The 6000-nt window shown below is 41.3% G+C and overlaps 1 pseudogene; it reads left to right on the top strand.

Annotated features, from left to right (window-relative positions):
• The first annotated feature begins 428 nt into the window (after positions 1-428).
• On the top strand, positions 429-5441 carry LOC115518709 (annotated as a pseudogene).
• The last annotated feature ends 559 nt before the right edge of the window (positions 5442-6000 follow it).

Raw genomic sequence — 6000 nt, 5'->3', positions numbered from 1 at the left:
AGACAGATTTGGCAAAGAGAAGGAAGGGAGCAATGTTGAACTGTAAAGGAACCAGCTGCCCCAGCCTTGCTTTCCTGAACACTCAAGCTGATGGTGCTGAATTTCATCTTACCCCAGTACTGTGAGCTTTCCAAAGAGCCTTGTCTGTTTAATACTCTATTTGGGGGGCACAGAATTCTATTCAAAAGAACCCATAAGACTAAAATATATGTATAAATGTTAATTTTTAGTTTTCCAAGGCATGTAAGCCGTGAAGTTCTCCTATTAGCTGACTAGGCTATTGCTTTAGACATGCAAAACTTTCATAGGGAGATACCCATATCTTTGCCTCTTTTTTTGAGAACAGAAAGTAGGCCTATGTCAAAACTACTTGATCTTAAATGTCAATATTTTCTTTGTCAACCCAAGGTTCCTACTATTTAGGCCTCATGGAGCCAGAAGTCCTAGAAATATGTCCTTATGACCCAAACCACAGGATGCCAGCCAGCAGGTTATAGTACCACCTGGCATCATGTAGAAAGGTAACGTTTTCCTGGTTAATACAAAATGTTGGGATACCTGGGTGGCTCAGTCAGTTAAGCATCCCACTCTTGGTTTCAGCTCAGGTCATGATCTCAGTTTGTGAGTTCCAGTCCTGCATCAGGCTCTGTGCTGATGGTGTGGAGCCTGCTTGGGATTCTCTCTCTCCTTCTCTCCCTCTCTCAATCTCTCTCTCTCTCTCTCTCTCTCTCTCTCTCTCTCTCTCTCAAATAAATAAATAAACTTTTTAAAAAATGTTAAATCACTGGTGGAAGAAATATAAGCTCAATATAAAAAGTTAAAAGATTAAAAAAAAAAAAAAGAACAAGCTTCTGACCATACATAGCACTTAGCAGTTCTTAATGTTGGAAATGGTTTGTCTTCAGCATTTCCTGAAAGGAATGGAGGGTAGAATACAGGCAAAACCTAATAGCCATTTCACAAGAGCCTTTTTCTTTTAGAAAAATCTGAAGATAGCTAAAAAGATGGCTAATTGCAAATATAATGCTTGCCATGTGGTCCCAGTCAAAAGGCTCAAGGAACATGAGGCTAACTGTGTCAATAGAACTGCTGTAGATGATGGTAAGTCTTTTTGGGGGGGGGGGGGAGGATAGATGAGTGGCATCAAGTTCTATTGCCCCTTGCCCTCCATATTTCATAACTAGGGAAGTCTTAGCCCACTAAGAGGAATGAAAAACAAAAGGAAGTTTCTACTCTGCTTCTACAACTTCTGATCTGCTTTATTTCAGAGCCATTTAATCTTCCAAAGGTTATTTCTCCGAGTTTGGAGCCAAATGAAAAACTTTCTAATACTGCCAATCAGATTCTAGACCCTGATGTCTGGAACATAGGTGAGCAAGGGTGAAACAGTGAACACAGCCATAAGTGAAGGCTTGGACTCTAAGTCCTTCGTAGCTGATAAGTACTGTAGTCCTGGATAAATTAAGTCTTAATACTCCTCCCACAAAATCCTTCAACACAGTCAAATAAATCTGGGAATTTCATCTGCATCTGGAGAAGCAACCCAGCAAAAAGGGATCTAATTAAAACCAAAAATCATTTATAACAGCTTAAAGAATCTTACCTTACCAATATCTGGTCACTTTCCATAGAAAAAAGTATTGGTATAAATTGAAACTTGTAGTCTAAAAGGTTTGGATTTATCCCATCTCAAGTGATATCCTTTCTCTAAAATGTAGCATGCCATAAAGAATTCACTAGTTTTTCAGTCAGTCTAGGTTCAACTATATGCTGTGGCCATAAGGAAAGTTATTTCTCAACCACATCTCCCTCACCTATAAAGGTATAACACCTACCTTATAAGATAAGTATTAAATAAAGATGTATGTGTGTATTAGAATAATGCAAGTTCCTTTAACAGATAAAGTTCAAGTTGTGTTGATATCCTGGTTTAACACAACAGAAGTTTCCTTGTGTAACCCAATGCAAGCATTCAGTGGGGACGGTGGATTGAGACCACAGGCTCTTTTCATCTGTGACTGTAACCTTCCACGCTTGGCTTCCCAAACTGCCACAAAAAGACAGTGGAGGTGCAGGTGCCTCTTAAGCAGCTTGACCCAGAAGAAAATACTTCCACTCACATTCCATTGGCAAAAACTAATCATATGGCCACACCTAAGGTAAAACTGGTGGGAACGTTGTCCCTGGCGGCACAGGCAATTCCCAGCAACAACTATGGAAGAGAGATTCAAATCTCTGCTGCCAACTAGCTTTCTCTGCAACAATCTAAAAATGCTTAGTACTGGGGCACCTGGGTGGCTCAATTGGTTGGGTGTCTGACTCTTCAGGTCATGGTCTCACAGTTCATGGGTTCGAGCCCTGCATGGGGCTCCGTGCTGATGGAGCAGGGCCTGCTTGGGACTCTCTCTCTCTCTCTCTCCCTCTCTCTGCTCCTTCAGCATGCGTTCCTCTCTCTCATAAAATAAATAAACTTTAAAAAAATTAAAAATTAAAAAAAAATGCTTAGTACTTGTATCACATCTCCATCCTCTCTCCTCCTTTCTAGATAACACATATCATTCTCCTTTATTTGTTCTTAAGACATTTGCTCCAAAAATGCTGGTTTGTGAAAGGTAAGATAAATCATCTTACAGAAGTCATTGGAATAGTAGGGTGCCTGGTAGCTCACTCAGCTGAGCGTGTAGATTTTGGCTCAGTAATGATCCCAGGGTCATGGGATTAAGCCCCACATTAGGCTCTGTGCTGAGCATGGAACCTAAGATTCTCCCTCTCTTTCTCTCTCTCTCCCTTTGCCTCCCTCCCTTGCTTGCATACTCTCTCTAAAAAAAATTTTTAAAGTTATTGGAACAGAGAGAAAAATACCTTTAAGTTCAATTCTTAAAGCTAGATGGCCACTATGTCATAGACCTGGCAGATGCCTAAACTTCAATTATAAATGTTTAAAAACCTATACTCATGGGCTCTGAGTACCTCCATTCCCTCCCTAAGGCTCCACTTAGGACTTTAATCCATTAAGGACTTGATTACACAGGTTCTCAATTCTATCTTAGATTTTCAAAAATAAAAAAAACAATTCCTAAAATTGTAAAGGGAAAATAATTATTATACTACACATGAACCAACCTAACAAGGATCCCCAACCTAACAAGCTTGAAGGGCACATCTAAGAGTTAGAGAAGCCAGGGCACTTGGGTGGCTCAGTAGGTTAAGCATCTGACTCTTGGTTTCGGCTCAGGTCATGATCTCTTGGGTAGTGAGTTTGAGCCCCACACTGGGCTCCGTGCTGACAGTGCAGAGCCTGCTTAGGATTCTCTCTCTCTCCCTCTCTTTCTGTCCCTCCCCTGCGCGCTCTCTCTCTCTCTCTCTCTCAAAATAAAATAAGTAGGGGCGCCTGGATGGCGCAGTCGGTTAAGCGTCCGACTTCAGCCAGGTCACGATCTCGCGGTCCGTGAGTTCGAGCCCCGCGTCGGGCTCTGGGCTGATGGCTCAGAGCCTGGAGCCTGTTTCCGATTCTGTGTCTCCCTCTCTCTCTGCCCCTCCCCCGTTCATGCTCTGCCTCTCTCTGTCCCAAAAATAAATAAACGTTGAAAAAAAAATTTTTTTTTAAAAATAAAATAAGTAAACTTAAAAACAAGAGTTAGAGAGGCACCTGAGTGGCTCAGTTGGTTACGTGTCTCACTTCAGCTCAGGTCATGATCTCATGGTTCATGGGTTCAGGCCCCGTATCAGGCTCTGTGCTGATAGCTCAGAGCCTGGAGCCTGCTTCAGATTCTGTGTCTCCCTCTCTCTCTGCCCCTCCCCTACTCGAATGTACTCTGTCTCTGTCTCTCAAAACTAAATAAGACATTAAAAAAATTAAAAAAATAAAAAGAGAGAGAGAGAGAAGCCATCAATGGAATTACCCACCACATGTACAGGGGTATGGGAAGTACAAAGGGACTGTATAAACAGAAGCTTGCACGAAGTCAATAATTCCTACTCTGACAATAATATCAACCATTTGTGATAAAGTAATTTTAATCTCTGGGGCACCTGGGTGGCTCAGTCAGTTAAGCATCTGACTTGTGACGTTGGCTCAGGTCATGATCTCACAGTTTGTGAGATGGAGTCCCACACCAGGCTCTGTGCTGACAGCTCAGAGCCTGCTTGGGATTCTTTCTCTCCCTCTGCCCCTCCCCCACTCATGCACACTCTCCCTTTCTCTTTCCCAAAATAAATAAATAAACCTTTTTTATAAAGTGATTTTAATCCCCTAGAACTGGTTATCTAAACTAAATCTTCAGTACTGGTCTCCAACTAATTTTCCTTTTTTGGTTATCTTCTACAGTGACTCAAGAGACATAAAAAAAGAGACTATGGATGAAAAACATCCTAACAACTATAAGTCCTGGAGAAAAGGTAGAGTAACTTTTTTAAACTAGTGGGTCCCTGGGTGGCTCAGTCAATTAAGTGTCTGACTCTTGATTTATGCTCAGGTCACGACTTTGGGGTCATGAAGTCAAACCCCAAGTCGGACTCCGCACTGGGTGTGGAGCCTGTTTAAGATTCTCCCTTTCAGGGCACCTGGGTGGTTCAGTGGGTAGAGCATCCGACTTCGGCTCAGGTCATGATCTCGCAGTTTGTGAGTTCACTCCCCGCGATGGGCTCTGTGCTGACAGCTCAGAGCCTGGAGCCTGCTTTGGATTCTGTGTCTCCCTCTCTCTCTGCCCCTCCCCCACTCACACTCTGTCTCTCTCTCCTTCAAAAATAAATAAACATTTAAAAAACAAAAAAGATTCTCACTTTCCTTTTCCCTCTGCCCTGCCCCTCTCACACTTATGCTTGCACTTGCACTCTCTCAAAAAAAAAACTATCAATATCATAGTTCTATGATATTAACATAGTTTTAACTAATCACTAATGTCGTATTCTAAATCTTCAAAGTTTCTTAGACAAACTTTTATTCTTTAAAAAAATAAACCATATTTTCTATTCTAAGTCCTTCTCCACACCAAATAGTAGAATGCAAGGAAAGTCCCAATGGCTTTAAGTCAGAGTATGGAGAAAGAGCTGTCTAAAACTCTATTTGAAATGCAACTAACACATATCGAGCTTAGGTCTTCTATAAAAACACTATAAAAAATGACACTACTTTAATGTTCTCTTTCTACCCATAGGTCAGAAAAACTGATGGAGAAGCTGTGGATTAAAGAGCCAGCAGACAGAAAATGTATTGTCCTTTTTCAAACTTTGGGGAAATCTTAACTGTCAAGTTTTAGATAACAACTCCAGTCATTGCTGGCATCTTAATATGTTTTTATTTATTTAAATAAAGAATATCCTTCCTGTGACCAGCTTCATTTGGTTTTTTAGTCTTCCTTGTTTTCATATCCTCATTTGTCAACCAAAAGGCTAGAGGGCTTTTTTGCCTATTTCCCTTATTAGTGGAGGAAATACAGTAACCTTAATCATATCCTTTTTTGTTTTTCTTTTTTTTTTTTTACCATTTATTCAGTTTTAAGAGAGAGAGAGAGACAGAGCGTGAGCAGGGTAGGGGCAGAGAGAGAGACACAGAATCTGAAGCAGGCTCCAGACTCTGAGCTGTCAGCACACAGCCAGACATGGAGCTCGAACTCACAAACCATGAGATCAGGACCTGAGCTGAAGTCGGACGCTTAACCAACTGAGCCACCCAGGAGCCCCCTTAATCAGATTCTTTATCCTCCGATTATTTTTCTCCTACTCCAAGTCATGTACTACATGACCATCAGATCAAGCTTCTTCAATTAATTTTGTACAAACCTTCCATGTTTAAAAGATACAGTTTTGGGGAATGAAAACTGGTGCAGCCACTCTGGAAAACAATATGGAGGTTCCTCAAAAAATTAAAAATAGAACTACCCTACAACCCAGCAATTGCACTACTAGGTACTTATCCAAGGGATACAGGGGTGCTATTTCTAAGGGACACATGCACCCCCATGTTTACAGCAGCACTATCAATAATAGCCAAAGTATGGA

The sequence above is a fragment of the Lynx canadensis genome, chromosome B4, assembly GCF_007474595.2.
Source record: "Lynx canadensis isolate LIC74 chromosome B4, mLynCan4.pri.v2, whole genome shotgun sequence".
In the NCBI taxonomy this organism is placed as follows: domain Eukaryota; kingdom Metazoa; phylum Chordata; class Mammalia; order Carnivora; family Felidae; genus Lynx; species Lynx canadensis.
This window is presented reverse-complemented; position numbering and strand designations above follow the sequence as displayed.